At 29.4% G+C, this 13373-nt stretch overlaps 1 pseudogene; it reads right to left on the bottom strand.

Annotated features, from left to right (window-relative positions):
• Positions 1-11892: 11892 nt before the first annotated feature.
• On the bottom strand, positions 11893-13143 carry LOC146724515 (uncharacterized; annotated as a pseudogene).
• Between the last annotated feature and the right edge of the window lie 230 nt (positions 13144-13373).

Here is a 13373-nt window from a genome sequence, read left to right as displayed (position 1 = left end):
AAATACAGACACCGAATTGTTAGACAGTAGTTATTTTGACATACTTAAAAAATTTGCTGAATCATAATTTAGAAAAAACATTGGTAATAAATAAATACATCACGCTCTCTATTTTGACATTTGGTATTCAGACTTCGCAACACACACTTGAAATATCGGGGAAAAGGACTTGTTAAAACGATAATGTAAGTTGAAAGATTTTTTAATATTTTCTGACATTGATTTAATTCGCGTATTATATCCGTAGCATGCTCAAATGTCGCATAACTTGGCATCTCAGACCAATCGCCTTGCATATCTATTGGTCAACAGCGAAGAATCGTTTCAATTTTATATTTTAATATTTAACTAACTTTGTATTTTTAACATCTAACTTTATATTTTAATATTTAATTTTTATGTATTGATAAAGACTGTAGTGCAGTCGAAACGTTTACAATTTATATCGATTCTGTAACGGAATGTTAATTTAATGATTTAACTATTAATAAAAAAATTTTTACATCTTATTTATTTGCTCGTTTAGTTGGCCTACTATATATGATTGTTTAATTTTGTTGAATTTATACGAGCCTTTCATTAATTAATTTTAATAAACGCTGGCCTTATAATGCGTGTGACTAATTACCCGTTTAAATACCATCGTTTTAATTCTAGTTTTATTTATAACTATTTTGGTCTAGAAACGTTAAAACATTTTAAATCTTGGCTAAATTTTAATTATGCGATAATTAAGGCAATGTCGAAGTTGAAATTTTTAAGGGAATGTAAGAGATATTGTTTGTTTCCCAACCATTTGCGTAATCTCTGTAATAATAAATTTGTTTTCTACCACTATAAATCAAAAAATAGGATGCGTGGTTTGTTGCATAATATCAAAACTGAAATTCTTAACATAGAGATATTTGATTTATATAGAACTTTAAACTCACTTAATAAAAAACGGTCAAGACAATTCCAAATTCTCCAAAACCTTTTACCATCTTATATCTGGCAGGAGATTTTAAATCACCATTGTAACTCCTTTTCTTTGTTCAACCAAAAATTATATCTCATACATAAGAAAAAATTCCTATGGCTACGTAAATCGCATGAAACAGAGTACATTAAAAATATTGATCCTATCGAATTAAAAACAACATCTTCGACAAATATTGTTGATAACACTGTTTCTGCCAACAGTTTTCGTTATGCTACACATAACCCTTTACAACAAACTAACCAGAAATGGTTTATTAATTTAACTGATAAAAAAATTCCTCCCAATGTAACCAATCTATTACAATTGGGAGGTGAATTTAGTCTCCCAGTTAACTTAAATAAAAAAGTAGCTATACACGAATTCATCAAAGATATAGAAAGCAATTCTAACGGGATCAGAAATCTCACTTCGATTCGTAATGCTGCCATTCCACAATTTTCATTATTTTTAAACAATAACGACAAAAAAACGGACATACAAGAAAAATTATTTCACATGCATAAAGACACAATTAAATTCTGCAATCAAAATCCTAATATTTTATTTACCAGAGCAGATAAAGGCAGCATTACAGTCGCACTAGAAAAAGAATTTTATATAAAAAAAGTTGAGAGTCTCCTAGAAGACGATTCTACGTATACCATAGTTAAAAACAATCCAACAACAAAAATAGAAAAAGACCTCAATATTTGTTTAAAAAAATGGTTGAAAAAAGACTTCATCAACAAAAAAGAATATTATTATTTATTTTCAAGCGACTCTCTTCTTCGTAAAGCTTATGGGCTCCCCAAGATTCCACAAGGAAAATATTCCTTTTAGATTAATAGTTTCCTCAATAAATACTTCTCTATATAATATTGCTTCTTTCTTTCATAAAATTTTAAAAGATAGCCTTCCTAGAGCGGACAGTTTTGTAAATAACAGTTTTGATATATGCAACATTCTATCAGGGAAAATAATACAAGATACCGACATAATAGCTTCATTGGACGTTGTTTCATTATTTACTAATGTTTCCGTAGATCTTGCATTAAACGGTATCAATAATAGATGGCATTTTATAGAGTCACACACAAAGATTCCCAAAAATGAATTCATAGGTATGATAAAATTTATATTAACTTCTACATTTTTCACTTTTAATAACATAACTTACAAACAAATTTATGGGACTCCTATGGGTTCCCCACTTTCTCCGATCATTGCCGATATAGTCATGCAGGACTTGGAAACATTAGTAATTAGTAATTTAAATTGCGAAATGACTTTCTATTTCCGTTATGTAGACGACATTATTTTATGCACTTCCGCTGACAACATTACATATGTTTTGAACGAATTCAACAATTATAACGATAGACTACAATTTACATTGGAAAAGGAGGATAATCGTTGTATAAGCTTTTTAGACATAATGATCAAAGTAATAGATAACAAAATTTATTTAGATTGGTATCACAAAAAGACATTCTCAGGTAGATTACTTTCATTTTTTTCAAATCATCCGACTTGTCATAAAATAGGAACAATTTATAACTTGGTAGATAGAGCTTTATTACTATCACATCCGCAATTTCACAAAAAAAATATAGAGAAAGCTATTAACATTTTGCTATCCAACGGTTATCCTCTTGATCTAATTTTCACAGAAATAAAACGCAGATTAAAAAATCTCTCAACTAAGAAATTTAACAAGCCTAATAATAACAATATAACAGATACTAATAATACTAATACTAACATTAAATATTTTGTCATACCATATATAGAATCAATATCTGAGAAAGTTGCTTCAGCAATAAGAAGACCTGACGTAGTGGTAGGATATCGTTGCATTAAAAAATTAAATGACTTCATAAGAGTTCAAAAGGACAAAAATAATTGCCCCACGAATTCTAACGTTATTTACAAATTGAATTGCAACGATTGTGACGCCACATATGTCGGACAGACAAAAAGACAGTTAGGAACGAGACTTAAAGAACATAAAAATAATATTAAATTAGACTCTGCTAGACATTCGGTTATCACGGAACACATTCTAAACGAACAACATACATTTGACTGGGACAATATTAAAATTATGGATCATGAAAAGAATTACCATAAAAGACTAATATCTGAAATGATCCACATTAAAGAACAGAAAAATGGAATTAATTTAAATACAGACACCGAATTGTTAGACAGTAGTTATTTTGACATACTTAAAAAATTTGCTGAATCATAATTTAGAAAAAACATTGGTAATAAATAAATACATCACGCTCTCTATTTTGACATTTGGTATTCAGACTTCGCAACACACACTTGAAATATCGGGGAAAAGGACTTGTTAAAACGATAATGTAAGTTGAAAGATTTTTTAATATTTTCTGACATTGATTTAATTCGCGTATTATATCCGTAGCATGCTCAAATGTCGCATAACTTGGCATCTCAGACCAATCGCCTTGCATATCTATTGGTCAACAGCGAAGAATCGTTTCAATTTTATATTTTAATATTTAACTAACTTTGTATTTTTAACATCTAACTTTATATTTTAATATTTAATTTTTATGTATTGATAAAGACTGTAGTGCAGTCGAAACGTTTACAATTTATATCGATTCTGTAACGGAATGTTAATTTAATGATTTAACTATTAATAAAAAAATTTTTACATCTTATTTATTTGCTCGTTTAGTTGGCCTACTATATATGATTGTTTAATTTTGTTTAATTTATACGAGCCTTTCATTAATTAATTGTAATCCTGGGGCCCATAATCGTGTGCAATTTCCCTTTAAAAAATCGTTTTAATTTTGTTTTTTTATATATTTTGGTTAAAACTTTAAAAAATTTTTTTTTGGGCTAAAATTTTATTAGCGATAATTAACATTCGGTTTTTTTAAAATTTTTAAAAATTTTTTGTTTCCCCACCCTTTTTTCTCTGTTTTTTTTTTTCCCACCACAAATCAAAAAAAGGGGCTTTTTTTTCATAATTAAAACTGAAAAATTCCCTTTAAAAAAAAAATTTTGATTTTTATAGAAAAACCACTTTAAAAACGGCAAAAAAATTCCAATTCTTCAAACCCCCTTTCCTCTTTTCTCAGGGGAAAATTTTAAAAAATTGGACTCCTTTTTTTTTGTTCAACAAAAATTATATCTCATACATAAAAAAAAATTCCTAGGTAGTAAAACGCATGAAAATAGTACATTAAAAATAAATTTATCCTACGATTAAAAAACCTCTTCGAAATTTGTTATAACACTGTTTCTCCAACGTTTTTCGTTATGCTACAAAACCCTTTACAAAAAAAACCAAAATGTTTTTTTTAATTTATGATAAAAAAATTCCCCCAAAGTAACCAACTATTCAATTGGGAGGTAATTTGTCCCCATTTTTAAAAAAAAGTCATAAAAGAATTTTTTCAAAATAAAAAGCCAATTTAACGGGTCAAAAACTCACTTCGTTCGTAATGCGCCATTCCCAATTTTTATTATTTTTTTTTAAAAATAACACAAAAAACGGGGAACAAAAAAAATTATTTCCCCATAAAACACATTAATTCTGCAATCAAATCCTAAAATTTTATTTCCAGGAATAAAGGGAGCATTACTCGCATAAAAAAGAATTTTATAAAAAAAAATTTAAGTCTCCTAAAGAGTTCTACTATACCTAGTTTAAAAAAAAATCCACAACAAAAAAAAAAAAGACCCCCTATTTTTTAAAAAAAGGTTGAAAAAAATTCATCACAAAAAAGAAATTATTATTTTTTTTTAAAACGCTCCTTTCTAAAACTATGGCCCCCAATTCCCAAAAGAAAATTCCTTTTAGATTAATATTTTTCCTAAATAAATCTTCCTTATAATATTGCTTTTTCTTTCAAAAATTTTAAAAGATATTTTCCAAGGGGGCATTTTTTTAATAACATTTTTATATATGAAACTTCTTCAAAAAATATACAAAAACCCCACTAAACTTCTTTGGACGTTTTTTCTTATTTAAAAATTTTCCAACTTCTTTAACGGACAATAATAAGGGGTTTTTAAAGTCCACACAAAGATTCCAAAAATAATTTTAGGAGAAAAAATTTTTTAACTTCTCATTTTTTTCATTTTTAATAACAAATTTACAAAAAATTTTGGACCCTATGGGTTCCCCACTTTCTCCATCATTGCCGATAAGTATGCAATTGGGAAAAAATTAAAAAATTAGTAATTTTTTTGCGAATGACTTTATTTCCTTATTAACGACATTTTTTATACTTTCCCTGAACCTAATATGTTTTGGAATTAAAAATTAAAGAAAAACCAATTTACTTGGGAAAAGGGGAAATCGTTTTTAAGCTTTTTAAAAAAGATCAAATTAGAAAAAAAAATTTATTTAAATTGGGATCACAAAGACTCTCTAGATTACTTTCATTTTTTTCAATCACCACTTTTTAAAAAAGGAACATTTAAAAATTGGGGAGATGACTTTATTACTACCCAACATCCCAATTTCACAAAAAAAAATAAAACTTTAAATTTTGCTATCCCGGTTATCCTCTTGATCTAATTTTCCCAGAAAAAAACCAATTAAAAATCTTCAACAAAAAATTTAACAACCAAAAAAAAAACAATAAAAGATCTATAAACTAAAACTAACATTAAATTTTTTGTCATAAATAATAAACAAAATCGAGAGTTCTTCACAAAAAGGGAACCTTGGGTAGGATCGTTGCATTAAAAAAATTAAATTTCCCAAAAAATTAAAACCCCAAAAAAATTTTCCCCCCAAATTTTAAACTTTTTTTTCCCTTATTTCAAAAATTGTGCGCCCCATTTTCACCAAAAAAAGGGCCTTAAAATTTTAAAAACCCCCCCCCCTTTTTTTCCCCTTTGAATTCGGTTTTTCCCCTTTTCCCTCTTTTAAAAGGGGCTTTAAAATTTGGCATGAAAAATTCCATAAAATAAAATCTTTCCACATTAAAAACTGGAAAAAAAAACAACACCTTGTTGCTTTTTTTTGCTCTTAAAAATTTGCTGAATCTTTTAAAAACTTGGGTTAAAACCCCCTCACCCCTTCTTTTCTTTTTTCAATTTTGCAACACACTAATTCGGGAAAAAAAGGCTTGTTAAAACGAAATTAATTTAAAATTTTTTTAAATTTTTTTTTCGATTTAATTCGCGTTTATACCTACATGCTAAAAAGTCCTAACGGGGGCCCAACCAAACCCTGCATTCTTTGGGTCAAACGAAAATCGTTTAAATTTTTATTTTTAAATTTTAATAACTTTGTTTTTTTTAAATCAACTTTATATTTTAATTTAATTTTTTGTATTGATAAAACTTTTGCATAAAAAGTTTAAATTTTTAATCGATTTTGAAAGGGGGTTAATTTAAAGATTTAACTTTTAAAAAAAATTTTTACATTTTATTTTTTTTCTCGTTTAGTTGGCCTCTTAGATTTTTTTTTTTTTTTAATTTTAACGAGCCTTTCATTAATTAATTTAATGTATTTATCCCTCATTTTCGGTAAAAAAATCTTTTGGGGGAAATTTAGCTGTTTTTATAATTCTGGGGTAGATGGTTTTGAACCTGTTTTTTTTTATTTTTATCCTTTTTTGAATTGAAGGTTTAACAATTACGTTTTGCTTGCATAAATTTGTTAGTTCAGTTTGTTTTTGCGTCGAGAATGTAAAAAAAAACAAAGGTTTTTTTTTGCACATGCAAAAATAAATAAAATTTCCGCATGTGTGGTAAAATAAAAAAAAAAAATCTTTTCCCCGCCTAGTATGATAAATAGACAACATTAAGATACCTCTTGAGAAAAAACCCCTTTTTTCCACGCAAAACAAAAGAAAATCAATTTTGCAAAAAATATTAAAAAATTTAAAAAAACAAATTTTTTTTAAAAAAAAAATTAACTTTAACCAAAGACTTTGTAATTTTTTTTTTAAAACTCGAGGTCGGCAAAGTGGCAGAAAATTTCTAATTTTTCCAATCGTAGTTTTTTTCTTTTTTTTAAAAATAAAAAAAAAGAAATTTTAAAAAATTGGGGGGTTTTTTATAAAGTAAAGATTCAAAAAAAACCTTTTTTGAAATTTGAATTTCGTTCATTTTTTTAAGAATTTCAGCTGATTGTTTTAAAAATTTTTTTAAAAGGAAAATTTAAAACATTCCTCAATTTTTTTTTTTAGTGTTTTTAATTCGTTTACAATGGATTAAACATGGGCAAAATTTTTTTAAAATCTAGATTAGACAACAAGGGAAAACCCCACAAGACCCCCCACCTTTTGTTTTCCCCTTTAAATTTTTTAAAAAATATCAAAATTTAGGTACCGATTTTTTTTAACCCCCCCAATGAAATTTTGGGGGTATTCACCCTTTAAAAAGAATTTTTTTTTTATAAAGAAAAACAAATTTTTAAAAATAAAGAAAAAAAATTGGGGCCCAACTTTAGATCTTTTTCCCATTTTGGGGTTTTTTTTAGGGAGGTAGTTGTTTGAAAACACTTTTTTAACAAAATTATTTTTAAAAAAAAAATGGGGGAATTTTGTACCTCAAGAATTTGTTAAAAAATTTTCTACATTTTCAAAAAAAAAAATTAAAATTTTCATACTTTGGGGGGGAAAATTTCAAAAAAAATTTTTAATTTTTTAAAAAATTGGAAGGGCCGGCATAATCAAAAAACCAATTTCTTTTTTTTTTTTAAAAATTTTTTTTAATCTCTTTTTGTTTGATAATATTATTTCCCTTAAAAAAAAAAAATTTTTTTTTTAAAAAGGGGGAACCCCCCAAATCTTCGATTTGGGCCTTAAAAAAATCGTGTCCTTTTTATTTTAAAAGGCATTGGGGAAACTTAACAAAAAAAAATAAAAAGCCGAATTTTTTAAAAGGCGTAAAATTATGGAAAAAATTAAATATTTTTATTTCCCGGATAGAAAAGCCAATTTTTAATTGCTTGTCATGATCTTCTGGGTTTTAAATTTAAATGTTTTTATTTTTTAACATTTAATAATAGGTATCAAAGCCATTCATCATTGATAAAATTTGAGCTAAAATTTAATTTAGTATTTTTTTACTTAAATTCTTTTTTTTAAAAAAATTTTAAAGAAAAATTACCGTTTTTGAAACATATCCCCTGCTCTCTGTTTTTTTTCACTTTTTTGAAAATATGAATAAAATATGAACAAATGCAATGTTTTGCTGTCGGGTTTTTTATTATAATGCAAAACTCGTATTGTGTAAAAATAATACAATTTGTTTAACTTTTAACAAATTGAAAAATTATTTTTTTTACATTAAACAAAAATTCCTTTAAAAAATTTTTAATAAAATTTGAAAAGTTTGTAATATGAAGTCGGGTAAAAAAAAAACCACATAAATTGAAAAATTTTTGGGGCCAAATGTTATATCCCATATATATTATTTTAAACTGCCCTTGGGGAATATCTTAACCCCCTTTTTTTTTCCTTTAAATTTTGGCTTTAAATCTTACTTTCATTTTTTAACCTATTTTTTCCATAATTATTTAATACCCCTTAAAAAAATATAAAAATTTTTTAAAAACGTTTTTTTGTTAAAAACTTTAGTTTCTTTTTACATTACATATTTGCTTTTAAAAAGGGGAAATATTTAAATTTCTCAAAAAAAATTGATAAAATTTTAAAATTCTCAATTTAGAGTTTTTTTCCCGGGGAATTCACGAAAAGGCCTTGACAACCATCGTATTTAATTTCACAAACTAATTGCCCTTGGCTTTCATCTTTTTTTTTTTTAATATGATTTTGTAAATTTACAGCCCTTCGCTGTTGGAATTTTAAATTAAAACCCTGCTGGCGTTCTAGTTAGGTTTATGGTTTTTTGGGCAAAGTGGCCAAGACTTTTCTTAGTTTCCAGACTATTTCTATCAGTTTTTAATTTACTTTTTTTTTTATATTAATATAAAAGGGACTCCCCTTTATTATGGCATTGTTAAAGTTTTCATTTTGTTTCTTTTAAAGCGCAATAAAATCTATGGATTTAGGGAAAGACAACTCGGCCCTTTTAATTCGGGGGAAAAAACCCAAAAATTATCTGTAAAAAAATAAAAAAGGCCCCTTTTGGGCTTCCATGAAAAATTTCGCATTGCACCCCCGAGAAATCTATGAAAAAATTTAACTTGCAAAACCATTAAACCTATAAAATTAATTATTGCAAACCCCGTAAACCTAGAAATTTAACCATTTTTCAACCCTTAAATCGTCTACAAAATAAAATATAAAAAAAAAAATTACGCCAATTAAAAATACTTTACCAATGGAAAAAATTTAAAGCAATCATATGTCGTAAAATAACTAATAAAAAAAAAAAATTTTAGTTAAAAAATTTTGGGGCCGTTGTAAGAAAAAATGATTGGTGTAAAAGGACAAAAAGTCAATTTTAATAGTCCAAAATTAGTATTTCGTGTTCAAATTCTTTTTTCAATTTTTCTTTTCGGGGGTGGCTCAGGAAAAACCCCCCTTTTCCCCTTTCCTACTTGGCTTTTTTTCCCCTTTCCTTCTCGCGCCCTTTTCCACTCTCGCGTAAAAACCCATTTTTCCTATTATTCTCTTGACTTCACCCCCTTTTTTGCTCGAAAAACCTCTCCCTTTTTATTTTTCCACAACTTTTAATTTGTCAGAAACCTTTGTTATTTTTTTTCTCACAGAAGGAAAAATTTTTTTTGTTACTGGTTACTTTTTTACGGATTGGAAGGATGTGATCGGGTAAAATTTCCCCTGGTTTGTTTTAAAATGCTTTTTTCAAAAAAAATTTAAGTGAAAAACTTTTTTTTCTACAGGGGTTTTTCGCGAAAAAATCAAGAGCTCTTGGATGATCTTTCTCCCCGGGTCTTTGGGCCCCCCCTCTTCAAAAAACGCAGGATCGACCAACGGGAGCCGATCGACCCTTGCTTAACCTGGCCCCTGCCGAAACGTAATTTCGCTAGCGAGGCTCGAAGGCTCGAGACAAAGGCGCGTTTTGTCAACTTCTCGCGCTCGGAATCGAAATACGCGGAATAACAACTCGGCGGCGAATATATTCGTGACCTTGCTTTAGCATTCTCGCAAGGCTTTTATAATTTTAAACAACACAGTTAAATAATATCCTAATAATATTAAAATTAAGGGGTAACACTACTGTAAAATTTTCAAATAATCGATAATTTTTTTTGCTTAAAAAAATTCTATTGAACCTTGGAGAATATGGGGAAAAAGTTTTAACTACATTAAAAAATTTTTCCTTGAAATTGCGAGCTCTTTACTGAGCGCGCCGGGCTGCTTCGAAACGACTACCTGCGTTGGTTGGATACCTGTTGAGAAAGGTAATGCCTAAGGACTTATTTGTTGTTGTCGAGAAAAGAGATTGAGGAGGAATATTTCAACGTAGAAGGGCAGCTTATGGTCCTGGGATTACAGATTAATGGATAAAAATTTTTTAAAAGTAGAATTCTTCATTTTTTTATGTCTATAACATTTCAAAACTATCAACGCGTTTTTCTCGAAATACGATTTTGAAATTGGCACGCAGCATAACTCGAACAATTTTCATACTTTTTCATTCAAATTTTTCACTATATCTTCAAAAAAACATTTCGAAAAGAAATATGTAGGAAATTTTTGATAAGTTGATTTAAAAATTATTTATTAACAAATAACTGTTCCGTTTTTTGGTCGAAAATTGAACAAAATTATTCAAATATTCGCAATCACACAAAATACATATTCATCAATAAATGTTGATCGCCAGTGACAATTTAAAAATAATACTGAGACAAATTACTTTGACCAAAAACAGGCTAATTTTTTTATTAAAAGTAAATGAACACTACGTTTCGACCAACATTGTGGCGGTCCTTTTCAAGTGTTATTCTTATTCCGCAATTACATTAATCCGAAACGGAAACGTGAAATTTTCACCTGTCATGTTAACATTCTGTTAGCTACTGAAGCTAAAAACAATATTTCTAAATTCCCCTACGTATTTTTCTAGCTAAAATCATGTAGATTAAGTGATTTTTTTTGTTCCAAATTCAAATTTACGTAAGCTACACTGCGTACCGCAGAGCGCCTAAAATTCAAATATTGAGTAGATTCTGGATGTAATTTAAAATTGTGGAACCCGTCTTTGAAGTCAAGTATAACGTAAAAATTTTTTTTCCCTCGAGGCGGGATAAACAGTTTTCAATATATGGAAAACAATAATTTTGTCTCACTACTCGTTCATTCAGGGGACAAAGATCTATGCAAAGACGAAATGACCCGTTTTTCTTTTTAATTAAGACGATTCGAGCACAGTAAGGCGATTTACTTTCTTTGATTATTCCTCTAGCTAAAAGATCGTCAGTTAATTTTCGGATTTGCTGTCTTTCAAAATTTGCAAAACGTTTGGATCTATAATTGTAAATGGAATCGTTTTTAAGTGAAACTTTAACGAAGTAATCGTCGTGGATTCTATCAATTTGTGTATTTTCTATGTTTTTAATAGTAGAAACTAGTTGTTTTTTAATTGAGTCATCAAAATCGATTTCCATATTAACGAGGATATCTTCTAAATTATCAAATGGGCCTCCATATTATCAATCGATGCTACTTCTCGGAGAAGTAGTTTATCTTTTGTTTCGTTTAAGGACGGTTTGTATATAAGTTCGATTTTATTATCGATGAGAAAATTGCCTATTACTAGATTCGTAGAGAACGAGTCACAGTTTAAAACATATAATTTAATGTTTATCGGGATATTTGAAAATTTTTCAAATTTTATTTTTGTTTCTACCGATCCGATTAAATCTAATGGGGTACTGTTTATCGCTAAAAATGAGCTAATTTCCGAATTAATTGTAAGGTTTTACAAATTTTTCGTATGTGGAACGGCAAATCAATGATATAGGACTACCGGTATCCAAAAGTGCATTCATCTTACAAGCAAGTATCGCCAATTTCGGAAAGCGATTGAACAATTTTACCCGTTTTGATTTCTGTTACGGCTGCTGACGATGATGAGATCGAAGGCTGCTTTCGTTATTCTTTCTTTTTTAACTTGGTGCAGTCAGACCGGAGATGACCCTTAGTTTTGCAGTAAACGCAGAAGACTTCGTTAGCTATTTTTGATGATTGCGTTTTCTTATCTTCAGATGTGTTGCCTGTTGATTTATTCTCTTTTTTCTCTTGCTTGATTCTTGGTGCGTTTCCACACGAAGTTATGTTGCGTATGTCTTCCAAAAATTAAGCTACCGATTCCGCTCGAATGGACGCGGCGACGCCTCTCAGGGCTAAGCTTCTTATGCCGTTAATTAGTAAATGAATAGCGTCCTGTTCTGGTAAATTCATGCTCTGCATCAATGCAATCTTGTCTGTTGCGTATTCTTGAAATGATTCCTTAGTAAAATTCCACACGCGAGCCTCTATTTTTTGCAAAGCCACGTGAAAAAGGATTTTATTTTTAAACATCTTAATGATAGCTTCTTTAATACCAGTCCATGATTCTATAGCTGAGCCGGTATTTGTGTCATATCAACGGCAAGCCAGTTTTTTGAGCTTATTTGTTGCTGCGAGGAATGTTATGTTTGATGAGACCCCATGGATTTGCCAGACCTTTTCTATTTTCTGTATCCACAGTTCTACATTCTCGTCCTCAGATCCACTTAACTCCGGAATCTGCGACGACAAAAGTTGAACGGCTTGGGTTGGTGAAGTAGTAGCCAGGATAGGTTGCTGCTGTACATTTGGTGTACTGAAATTGTCTTCTAGCCCCTCCCCATGAGACATAGAAGCTGGATTGACACGGGCACGCTGATTTCCGTTTCCGAATGCTTCTAATAACTGTTTCATTGTCTCTTGTTGATTGTTGATTTGTGCTTGTTGCTGTTTAATTTGTTCCACCAGTAATGAGCAATATAGCGGTAAGGATGCTTCATTTGATACTGCACTGTGAGTGATTTGTTGTCCAGAAGCTTCCGATAAAGGCGAGGCTGCTCTTGCTGTGCCTGCTTCTGTAAACGTGTTTAGCACTCGATCTGATCCTGCTCTTCTTTTTGCATTAGAATGCTCGAAATATGCCATGATGGCGTCGATACATTTTTCTCGAGTATTTGGTATTGGGAGACCGCATTTGGCGACTTCTTCTTCTAGCGCTTGTTGCGTATAACCGTCGAGCTGTTTTCTCAACATTGTCTAATTATAATAATACATAAATTTTAAATCGGCCAATAGAGCCCAAGCGCAAAAAATTTATTCTTCGGAACTGTATCTCTTGGTTTGAGATTACTAAGTTCCATATATAAATTAATCTCGAACTTACATATGGAGAAAAATAGGCGAGAAAAGTTGGTAAGAGCAGTCGCCCGGAAAGTGAAAGACGCGGGTTTGATTCCCGTTTCAGCGACTTTTCAGACCTATAT

This window comes from Nylanderia fulva, unplaced genomic scaffold (genome assembly GCF_048542155.1).
Source record: "Nylanderia fulva isolate GAGA-0341 unplaced genomic scaffold, ASM4854215v1 Scaffold128, whole genome shotgun sequence".
Lineage (NCBI taxonomy): Eukaryota > Metazoa > Arthropoda > Insecta > Hymenoptera > Formicidae > Nylanderia > Nylanderia fulva.
Note: the sequence above shows the minus strand (reverse complement) of the source record. Positions and strands in the feature narration are given on the sequence as shown.